At 47.1% G+C, this 12,009-nt stretch overlaps 1 protein-coding gene across 1 annotated transcript in view; it reads left to right on the top strand.

Moving 5' to 3' along the window:
* Nucleotides 1-12,009, top strand: part of RNPEPL1 (arginyl aminopeptidase like 1) — a 92,240-nt gene that overhangs the window by 1,430 nt on the left and 78,801 nt on the right. The gene's annotated exons all lie outside the window — the stretch shown is intronic.

Here is a 12,009-nt window from a genome sequence, read left to right as displayed (position 1 = left end):
GTGTGGTGGGTACAGCTACCGAGAAACATTGACCTTGTACCTCTAGCTTAGTCAACACCCACCAAAGCTCATCCATTTCCTTGAAGTCAGCCAGGAAGAGACATTAGCCCTTATAAGCCTTTGTCAGACAGTGGCTACTGGCCCATTAGACTGTTGGTGCAAAGAGGTAACATGGAAATAAATATAAATTAGGTTGGAGAACTAGTGCTTACCTAGAAAGTATCAGCCTATCTCCCTCTAGCGGGAGTACAGAATGCTGACTTCCAGGAGGCATTGGGGTGGGCACTGGTCGAATAATTGCCAATGCGAGCAGCCACTGCAAGTCTACTTGGGAGTATCTCTAACAGGCCTACCAGCCACTATTCATTTTAAAGACTAGTTGATTATACAATAGTGTTCTGAGGGTGGGCTGGGATGCTACCGTACATTTTGTTAGTACTGTTGGGCCACGGTAATCCATTATATTTTACATCCTGAAAGCTTGACTTCAGTAACTGTAAAGTGCATTACCACTAACACCCCCTGTATACATCATAAATCAGAAAAACTTAGCTTCTAAATCAGCAGACCAAAGTTACATAAAATGGAGCTGGTTTACGCGGTCACTTAAAAAAAGTTTCTCATTCCCATATTTGCTGTCCAATCTCTGCCAGATGCAAGACACAAGTGCAGATAGTGGCTAAACACACGGTTGAAGTCAAGGTAGTTAAAATGAAAAACGCTGAACTAGTGACATACTTTACAGTGCAAGCTAGTCACAAAATTGTGGCAATAAGTCAAAAGTAAAACACGCAACCTTTTATTTGACAGGTATGATGTGTAACAGAACCTCATCTATTTCATGATTTGCCATGTCTCCGTGCAGTGAGCCCTGTTTACATTTCTACTCTTCCAAAGGTTGTTCTGCCTAGCTGCTGAGAATGATCAGGACACGTTCTGACATTTGTACCGCTTCTGTTGAGCTGTGTTTGATTATGTTGCTTTTGAAATGTGTTGTTCCCCGGACGTCTCGAACTCCTACAGATTTCACTGTCCAACCGCTTGTCGCTGCCAGTGCAGCGCTTGTCCCCAGTTTGTGGGAAAACAGGATTGACTGATGCTGTCAGGAGCTCTGAGTCTCTAGCGTTTTGTCTATTTAATGAGAGGGCTGGGTGAAAATGAACCCCTTGTTAAGATGGGTGCTCACGTTTTAAGGCTTGGCTTCGTTTATTACTCACCCCTGCCTCTCGCCTTCCCACCAAATCTCCTTAGATTGTCCTTGTACTAATGTGATAACAGAACCAGTAGTGATGGGCGCCTTGTTTGTGTGTTTTCCAGCTGGTTGTCTGGTAGACAGAGTTAACGCCTTCAGAATTCTGGGATCTAGGCCAGTCGTTTGAGATTAGTTAGTAGGCCGCATCTATTCTTAAAATAGACAATAACGCAGCTATTGCATTTCATTTGTTTGGGTGGAAGGATCAGACATACAGATCTTATTGGCAGATCGTTGAGGACAGGCTTATTTTGCACCATATTATTGCAGCAGCTTCCTTGCAATGATATTGAGACCTGGATTCCAGCTATAATGACTTAAAAAATGAAGACATTTCACGCCAGGTTCAGGGAGTAGTCCGAAACCAAACATAGGAAGTTTCTCTTTGCTCTGAATCTTGCGTGCAAATTAATAAGCAACATCCAACTGTAAAATGTGCTGTGGGTGGGGTCTGAAAATTATTAATGGATATGTCTTTAGGTAATGTTGGTTCGGTTGTTTTGGGTTACTTTTGAATGCCACTTTTGCTATTTTCGTCACTTACAATGCATAGTACACTAACTTTAGGGCCTCTGATATATTCATCGAGCCCTCCCAGGCGCTGTCTCAAGGCACTATTGCTCGGGCTCAAACCACCTTGAGACATCACTACAGAGGTTTAGAGAACCTGCCTTGATGCCATAGGCCACAACATTGTGGTCAACAGGACTGTGAGATGAGCAAAGGATGAAGTCACGTTGTCACCCTGTCAATTCTGGTCATGAGGAGCGGTGAAGAAAGGAGGTTAACTATATTGCAGTAGTTGGGCTTCAGGGGAGAGGTGATGTGTAAATTTGCTGAAATCAGAGGTGCCCTGCTGGCATAGCACATCCAAATAAGGCATCTCCACATGACAGTAACCTCAATATATGCTTCTAATGAACAACAGGAACACTTTGTTGTAGAGATCCTGAAACCCCCCACCACCCATCACAGCCATTTGGTGAGAGGTGATCCTAACCTTGTTATGAACAATGATCTCGACCGGTCGGGCCATTGATTTGGCTAGAGCCTTTTCAGTAAAAGACCTAGAGTGGCTTCTTGAGTGCGGCTTAAAAGCCGTATTGACAGTCAGACCCTAATGCTAAAAACTACACCTTCTACTCTGCAGCCCACAAAACTTTGACACGCTAGACTATTTCTCAGTTATGCCTGCTTTCAGACCCTTGTCAGCGAAATGCGCATTCACCATATGTCATTATCTGACCATGCCCCACTCACATTAGTGCTTCAGATGGATAGATCGCGAGCTGGTCACCTACCTGGAGACTGCATGACCTCTTCATTCAGAATACGAATAATATAGCCCCCATAGATGCTGCGATCTCTATATACCCGCAGGATTTTGACACGAAGGAGACTGCTATGGCTGCACTCTCGAAGGCGTTGAAGGCAGTGTTTAGAGGATAGATCGCCTTATGGGTGGCTAATAATTAACTATGGAGGGATATACAGGAGCAGTTAGAAAGGACAGCAAAGGTACTGGTGCCCACACACAGGTGCACTGATGCAAGCTTGACAGGGCTTCTACCCACCTCAAACACTTTGACTTAGGGCAGAATATGCCCTGCTGCTCTTTAAATGTAAGATTTATCCGCATCACCTGTGGTCCAAGACACAACAGAACAACATACAGGCTATATAAGACAGTGAGGGGAACAAGGTCTAAGAGGACACACAAGTAGCTGAGGTTTTTTTCAGGAACATTACACACAGCTCAAAGACTAATGTCGGATTTGTATCCACTCCTACCCGGAGATGGCCAGCACGACTACACTCGGATGCAAACATATGCCTGGAAAAATATTCGAATCGAAGAAGTGATCTCTGCTGTTGCCAGACTCGAAGTGCTCAAATCCCCAGGTCCAGACATTTTTCTGCCTCTGTACTAAACACCATTTTGCCATACACTAGCCTCGGTTGTCACTTGTCTGTTTAATACCTTTTATGAACAAAGGCAAACAGGTTTTTTGTGGGTTGTTTTTTATTTTTTTGTGGTTTTATAAAGAGCAAATGAGACCCGAAGCTATTGGAGCGCTTTACATGAGTAACAGTTACGATACACAAGAACACATTCATTTTTTTTCCCAAGCCTGGCAAAGATAAATCTCTGTGCAGCTCATATAGACCTATATCCCTCCTCAATGTTGACGCTGAATTATTTACAAGTATTCTAGCACTTGGACCCAACCCACTTGTGCCGGCCTGATTGACCTGTACCAGGCAGGCTTTATCCCGCATCGACAAAGTGGGAACAACACAAAACGCATCTTCCATGTTATTGTTCAATAAAGTACACTGGCCCTACCTACTTATAACTTTGAAACATTTCGGATTTGGGAACAGGTTTTGCTGATGGATCCAGAGCAAGGTGATGATGAATGGGGTTTGTCTGAGACCTACCGCCTACAGAGGGGAATGCAGCAATGGTGGCCACTCTCCCTGCTTCTATTTGCCAGCTACTTGTGCTGGTTAATCCCAACACTACAGGAGTTCCTGTTGGAGGGGCCATATACACTATCAGCTTAACCTCTGATAGCATCATTGTAACACTCACTGAGCCGACACGTTTGTGGGCCTTTCTGGGTTTAGGGTCAACTTCCAAAAGTCACATACTTTTAATCTGTCAGTTCCACAACACAATAAAGAGAACCTTTGATCCTCCTTTCCCATAACCTGGACGAACATCTCGTATCTGGGGGATTCATCTGGCCTGACCACATCTGAGACAGCCACGGGCAGCTACAATAATCTCTGTTCTTAAATGCAGGCAGAACTGGTAAAATGGTACCAGCTTGGACTCTTGTGACTACTCAGCCTTACGGCTAAAAAGATGACTATTCCCCCCCCCCCCCCCCCCCAAGATTCTGTTCATTTCCCAAGCCCTTCGGCTGACACCCTTAAGAATTTCATGCTCCTTTTCTGAATTCCATAATATCCAAATTACCAAGTGCTAAATTGTCACTTATTTACTATGTAGCTTGCCTTTTTCACGCAGCTAAAAATAATTCTAATATGTTTACACTGTATAGCTCCAACCGGCCTCCTGGTTTTGCTGTCTCCTTTTCCACCTTCATCTTACTACTTTTTACTCTTACTCTCCTGAAGCAAGATGGTGAAAAACCAAATGACGTCTACAGGACAACCAACATTGAATACAGCTTGCTGAGGGACTCAAACTCTCCACTATATATGGGACACTATCCCTCATCTTTGATTTTACTGACTTGGAGAGGGATTCTTGGGTAGAGGGTTTTTCTTTTTCCTAATAGCCCCACATTTGAGGTAGATTTCTTCTACCAGATTCAGTCTTCTAGACAGCTGTACAGCCGTGTTATGTGCAGCAAGCAGCTAACATATCATATAAACATTGAATTGTACGTACAGGCATGTAAGCAGAATGACAGCTAATCCTTAGCAGTGCTTCTCATTTGCGCTTTACGCAAATGAGCTAAATAATCCAGTGTTGCATATGGTGCTTGTAAGGAAATGCCTCCTTGGCATGGTTGCCCCCTGACTTTTTGCCTTTGCTGATGCTATGTTTACAATTGAAAGTGTGCTGAGGCCTGCTAACCAGGCCCCAGCACCAGTGTTCTTTCCCTAACCTGTACTTTTGTATCCACAATTGGCAGACCCTGGCATCCAGATAAGTCCCTTGTAACTGGTACTTCTAGTACCAAGGGCCCTGATGCCAAGGAAGGTCTCTGAGGGCTGCAGCATGTCTTATGCCACCCTGGAGACCTCTCACTCAGCACAGACACACTGCTTGCCAGCTTGTGTGTGCTAGTGAGGACAAAACGAGTAAGTCGACATGGCACTCCCCTCAGGGTGCCATGCCAGCCTCTCACTGCCTATGCAGTATAGGTAAGCCACCCCTCTAGCAGGCCTTACAGCCCTAAGGCAGGGTGCACTATACCATAGGTGAGGGTACCAGTGCATGAGCATGGTACCCCTACAGTGTCTAAACAAAACCTTAGACATTGTAAGTGCAGGGTAGCCATAAGAGTATATGGTCTGGGAGTCTGTCAAACACGAACTCCACAGCACCATAATGGCTACACTGAAAACTGGGAAGTTTGGTATCAAACTTCTCAGCACAATAAATGCACACTGATGCCAGTGTACATTTTTTTATAAAATACACCCCAGAGGGCACCTTAGAGGTGCCCCCTGAAACTTAACCGACTATCTGTGTAGGCTGACTAGTTTTAGCAGCCTGCCACAAACCGAGACATGTTGCTGGCCCCATGGGGAGAGTGCCTTTGTCACTCTGAGGCCAGTAACAAAGCCTGCACTGGGTGGAGATGCTAACACCTCCCCCAGGCAGGAATTGTCACACCTGGCGGTGAGCCTCAAAGGCTCACCTCCTTTGTGCCAACCCAGCAGGACACTCCAGCTAGTGGAGTTGCCCGCCCCCTCCGGCCAGGCCCCACTTTTGGCGGCAAGGCCGGAGAAAATAATGAGAAAAACAAGGAGGAGTCACTGGCCAGTCAGGACAGCCCCTAAGGTGTCCTGAGCTGAGGTGACTCTGACTTTTAGAAATCCTCCATCTTGCAGATGGAGGATTCCCCCAATAGGGTTAGGATTGTGACCCCCTCCCCTTGGGAGGAGGCACAAAGAGGGTGTACCCACCCTCAGGGCTAGTAGCCATTGGCTACTAACCCCCCAGACCTAAACACGCCCTTAAATTTAGTATTTAAGGGCTACCCTGAACCCTAGAAAATTAGATTCCTGCAACTACAAGAAGAAGGACTGCCTAGCTGAAAACCCCTGCAGAGGAAGACCAGAAGACGACAACTGCCTTGGCTCCAGAAACTCACCGGCCTGTCTCCTGCCTTCCAAAGATCCTGCTCCAGCGACGCCTTCCAAAGGGACCAGCGACCTCGACATCCTCTGAGGACTGCCCCTGCTTCGAAAAGACAAGAAACTCCTGAGGACAGCGGACCTGCTCCAAGAAAGGCTGCAACTTTGTTTCCAGCAGCCTTGAAAGAACCCTGCAAGCTCCCCGCAAGAAGCGTGAGACTTGCAACACTGCACCCGGCGACCCCGACTCGGCTGGTGGAGATCCAACACCTCAGGAGGGACCCCAGGACTACTCTGATACTGTGAGTACCAAAACCTGTCCCCCCTGAGCCCCCACAGCGCCGCCTGCAGAGGGAATCCCGAGGCTTCCCCTGACCGCGACTCTTTGAATCCAAAGTCCCGACACCTGGGAGAGACCCTGCACCCGCAGCCCCCAGGACCTGAAGGACCGGACTTTCACTGGAGGAGTGACCCCCAGGAGTCCCTCTCCCTTGCCCAAGTGGAGGTTTCCCCGAGGAACCCCCCCCTTGCCTGCCTGCAGCGCTGAAGAGATCCCGAGATCTCTCATAGACTAACATTGCGAACCCGACGCTTGTTTCTACACTGCACCCGGCCGCCCCCGCGCCGCTGAGGGTGAAATTTCTGTGTGGGCTTGTGTCCCCCCCCGGTGCCCTACAAAACCCCCCTGGTCTGCCCTCCGAAGACGCGGGTACTTACCTGCAAGCAGACCGGAACCGGGGCACCCCCTTCTCTCCATTCTAGCCTATGTGTTTTGGGCACCACTTTGAACTCTGCACCTGACCGGCCCTGAGCTGCTGGTGTGGTGACTTTGGGGTTGCTCTGAACCCCCAACGGTGGGCTACCTTGGACCAAGAACTAAGCCCTGTAAGTGTCTTACTTACCTGGTTAACCTAACAAATACTTACCTCCCCTAGGAACTGTGAAAATTGCACTAAGTGTCCACTTTTAAAACAGCTATTTGTGAATAACTTGAAAAGTATACATGCAATTTTGATGATTTGAAGTTCCTAAAGTACTTACCTGCAATACCTTTCGAATGGGATATTACATGTAGAATTTGAACCTGTGGTTCTTAAAATAAACTAAGAAAAGATATTTTTCTATATAAAAACCTATTGGCTGGATTTGTCTCTGAGTGTGTGTACCTCATTTATTGCCTATGTGTATGTACAACAAATGCTTAACACTACTCCTTGGATAAGCCTACTGCTCGACCACACTACCACAAAATAGAGCATTAGTATTATCTATTTTTACCACTATTTTACCTCTAAGGGGAACCCTTGGACTCTGTGCATGCTATTCCTTACTTTGAAATAGCACATACAGAGCCAACTTCCTACATTGGTGGATCAGCGGTGGGGTACAAGACTTTGCATTTGCTGGACTACTCAGCCAATACCTGATCACACGACAAATTCCAAAATTGTCATTAGAAATTCATTTTTGCAATTTGAAATTTTTCTAAATTCTTAAAAATCCTGCTAGGGCCTTGTGTGTTAAGTCCCTGTTAGCATTGTCTTTTAGAGTTTAAAAGTTTGTTAAAAGTTTGAAATTAGATTCTAGAAACAGTTTTAGATTCTTAAAAAAGTATTCCAACTCTTAGCAGAATAATGTCTGATACAGAGATGCAGGTGGTGGAACTCGACACCACACCTTACCTCCATCTTAAGATGAGGGAGCTAAGGTCTCTCTGTAATATCAAAAAAATAACCATTGGCTCCAGACCTACCAAAATTCAGCTCCAGGAGCTGTTGGCAGAGTTTGAAAAAGCCAACCCCTCTGATGATGACCTCACAGAGGAAGAAATTAGTGACTTGGAGGCCAATGTCCCTCCTCCAGTCCTAAATAGGGAGAACAGGACCCCTCAAGTCCTGTCTCCAACTGTGTTAGTCAGAAATAGTGAGTCCCTCACAGGAGGGTCCCACATTTCTGAAATCACTGAGGATGCTCTCAGTGAAGATGACCTCCTGTTAGCCAGGATGGCCAAAAGATTGGCTTTAGAGAGACAGCTCCTAGCCATAGAAAGGGAAAGACAAGAGATGGGCCTAGGACCCATCAATGGTGGCAGCAATATAAATAGGGTCAGAGATTCTCCTGACATGTTAAAAATCCCCAAAGGGATTGTGACAAAATATGAAGATGGTGATGACATCACCAAATGGTTCACAGCTTTTGAGAGGGCTTGTGTAACCAGAAAAGTGAACAGATCTCACTGGGGTGCTCTCCTTTGGGAAATGTTCACTGGAAAGTGTAGGGATAGACTCCTCACACTCTCTGGAAAAGATGCAGAATCTTATGACCTCATGAAGGGTACCCTGATTGAGGGCTTTGGATTCTCCACTGAGGAGTACAGGATTAGGTTCAGGGGGGCTCAAAAATCCTCGAGCCAGACCTGGGTTGACTTTGTTGACTACTCAGTGAAAACACTAGATGGTTGGATTCAAGGCAGTGGTGTAAGTAATTATGATGGGCTGTACAATTTATTTGTGAAAGAACACCTGTTAAGTAATTGTTTCAATGATAAACTGCATCAGCATCTGGTAGACCTAGGACCAATTTCTCCCCAAGAATTGGGAAAGAAGGCGGACCATTGGGTCAAGACAAGGGTGTCCAAGACTTCAACAGGGGGTGACCAAAAGAAAGGGGTCACAAAGACTCCCCAGGGGAAGGGTGATGAGACAACCAAAACTAAAAATAGTAAAGAGTCTTCTACAGGCCCCCAAAAACCTGCACAGGAGGGTGGGCCCAGAGCCTCTTCACAAAACAATGGGTACAAGGGTAAAAACTTTGATCCCAAAAAGGCCTGGTGTCATAGCTGTAAACAGCATGGACACCAAACTGGAGACAAGGCCTGTCCCAAGAAAGGTTCCACTCCAAACTCCCATCCAGGTAACACTGGTATGGCTAGTCTCCAAGTGGGATCAACAGTGTGCCCAGAGCAAATCAGGGTCCACACTGAAGCTACTCTAGTTTCTGAGGGTGGGGTGGATTTAGCCACACTAGCTGTCTGGCCGCCTAACATGCAAAAATACAGACAGCAACTCTTAATCAATGGGACTAGAATAGAGGGCCTGAGGGATACAGGTGCCAGTGTCACCATGGTGACAGAGAAACTGGTTTCCCCTGGCCAATACCTGACTGGAAAAACTTACACAGTCACCAACGCTGACAATCAGAGAAAAGTACATCCCATGGCAATGGTTACTTTAGAATGGGGAGGGGTCAATGGCCTGAAACAGGTGGTGGTCTCCTCAAATATCCCAGTGGACTGTCTGCTTGGAAATGACCTGGAGTCCTCAGCATGGGCTGAGGTAGAACTAAAAACCCATGCAGCAATGCTGGGTATCCCTGAACTGGTGTGTGTGAAAACCAGAGCACAATGCAAGGCACAGGGTGAACAAGTAGAGCTGGAGTCTGGAAGAATGGCCCAGCCTACCAAGAGGAAAGGAAAGTCAGTTGGGAAACCAACTGCAACACAGCAAAAGAAAGGGAACCTCTCTTCTCAGGAAGAAGTTCTGCCCTCTGAGGGAACTGAGCCTTTGGAGCTTGAACCTTACCAGGTTGAGCTCTTAGGCCCAGGGGGACCCTCAAGGGAGGAGCTGTGTAAGGGACAAGAAACCTGTCCCTCTCTTGAAGGCCTTAGGCAGCAAGCTGCTGAAGAGTCCAAAGGCAAGAAAAATGGAACACATAGGGTCTATTGGGAAGATGGGCTCCTGTACACTGAGGCCAGAGACCCCAAACCTGGTGCCACTAGGAGAGTGGTAGTGCCTCAGCTGTTCAGGAAGTTCATCCTAACATTGGCCCATGACATTCCCCTTGCTGGACATTTGGGACAAACCAAGACGTGGGAGAGGTTAGTCAACCACTTCTACTGGCCCAATATGTCCAACATGGTTAAGGAGTTTTGCCTCTCCTGCCCCACCTGTCAAGCCAGTGGTAAGACAGGTGGGCACCCAAAGGCCCCCCTCATTCCACTCCCAGTGGTGGGGGTCCCCTTTGAAAGAGTGGGTGTGGACATAGTTGGTCCACTGGAACCTCCCACAGCCTCAGGAAATATGTATATCCTGGTAGTAGTGGATCATGCTACCAGGTATCCTGAAGCTATTCCCCTTAGGTCGACTACTGCCCCTGCAGTAGCCAAGGCCCTCATTGGTATCTTTACCAGAGTGGGTTTCCCTAAGGAGGTGGTGTCTGACAGAGGTACCAACTTCATGTCAGCATACCTAAAGCACATGTGGAATGAGTGTGGAGTGACTTATAAATTCACTACACCATACCATCCACAAACTAATGGCTTGGTTGAGAGATTCAACAAGACATTAAAAGGCATGATCATGGGGCTCCCAGAAAAGCTCAAAAGGAGATGGGATGTCCTCTTGCCATGTCTGCTTTTCGCTTACAGAGAGGTGCCACAGAAGGGAGTAGGATTCTCACCCTTTGAACTTCTGTTTGGTCATCCTGTAAGGGGACCACTTGCCCTTGTTAAAGAAGGCTGGGAGAGACCTCTCCATGAGCCTAAACAGGACATAGTGGACTATGTACTTGGCCTTCGCTCTAGAATGGCAGAGTACATGGAAAAGGCAACCAAAAACCTTGAGGCCAGCCAACAGCTCCAGAAGTTTTGGTATGACCAAAAGGCTGCACTGGTTGAGTTCCAACCAGGGCAGAAAGTCTGGGTTCTGGAGCCTGTGGCTCCCAGGGCACTCCAGGACAAATGGAGTGGCCCTTACCCAGTACTAGAAAGGAAGAGTCAGGTCACCTACCTGGTGGACCTGGGCACAAGCAGGAGCCCCAAGAGGGTGATCCATGTGAACCGCCTTAAGCTCTTCCACGACAGGGCTGATGTGAATCTGTTGATGGTAACAGATGAGGATCAGGAGGCAGAGAGTGAACCTCTCCCTGATCTTCTGTCATCAGACCCAAAAGATGGCACAGTAGATGGAGTGATCTACTCAGACACCCTCTCTGGCCAACAGCAAGCTGATTGTAGGAGAGTCCTACAACAGTTTCCTGAACTCTTCTCCTTAACCCCTGGTCAGACACACCTGTGTACCCATGATGTGGACACAGGAGACAGCATGCCTGTCAAGAACAAAATCTTTAGACAGTCTGACCATGTTAAGGAAAGCATCAAGGTGGAAGTCCACAAGATGCTGGAATTGGGAGTAATTGAGCGCTCTGACAGCCCCTGGGCTAGCCCAGTGGTCTTAGTCCCCAAACCTCACACCAAAGATGGAAAGAAAGAGATGAGGTTTTGTGTGGACTACAGAGGGCTCAATTCTGTCACCAAGACAGATGCTCATCCAATTCCAAGAGCTGATGAGCTCATAGATAAATTAGGTGCTGCCAAATTCCTCAGTACCTTTGACTTGACAGCAGGGTACTGGCAAATAAAAATGGCACCTGGAGCAAAAGAGAAAACAGCATTCTCCACACCTGATGGGCATTATCAGTTTACTGTTATGCCCTTTGGTTTAAAGAATGCCCCTGCCACCTTCCAAAGGTTGGTGAATCAAGTCCTTGCTGGCTTGGAGTCCTTTAGCACAGCTTATCTTGATGATATTGCTGTCTTTAGCTCCACCTGGCAGGATCACCTGGTCCACCTGAAGAAGGTTTTGAAGGCTCTGCAATCTGCAGGCCTCTCTATCAAGGCATCCAAATGCCAGATAGGGCAGGGAACTGTGGTTTACTTGGGACACCTTGTAGGTGGAGGCCAAGTTCAGCCACTCCAACCCAAGATCCAGACTATTCTGGACTGGGTAGCTCCAAAAACCCAGACTCAAGTCAGGGCATTCCTTGGCTTGACTGGGTATTACAGGAGGTTTGTGAAGGGATATGGATCCATTGTGACAGCCCTCACTGAACTCACCTCCAAGAAAATGCCCAAGAAA

Source organism: Pleurodeles waltl, chromosome 11 (assembly GCF_031143425.1).
Source record: "Pleurodeles waltl isolate 20211129_DDA chromosome 11, aPleWal1.hap1.20221129, whole genome shotgun sequence".
Taxonomy (NCBI): domain Eukaryota; kingdom Metazoa; phylum Chordata; class Amphibia; order Caudata; family Salamandridae; genus Pleurodeles; species Pleurodeles waltl.
The sequence above is the reverse complement of the archived record's forward strand: the minus strand, read 5'-3'. Positions and strand labels throughout refer to the sequence as shown.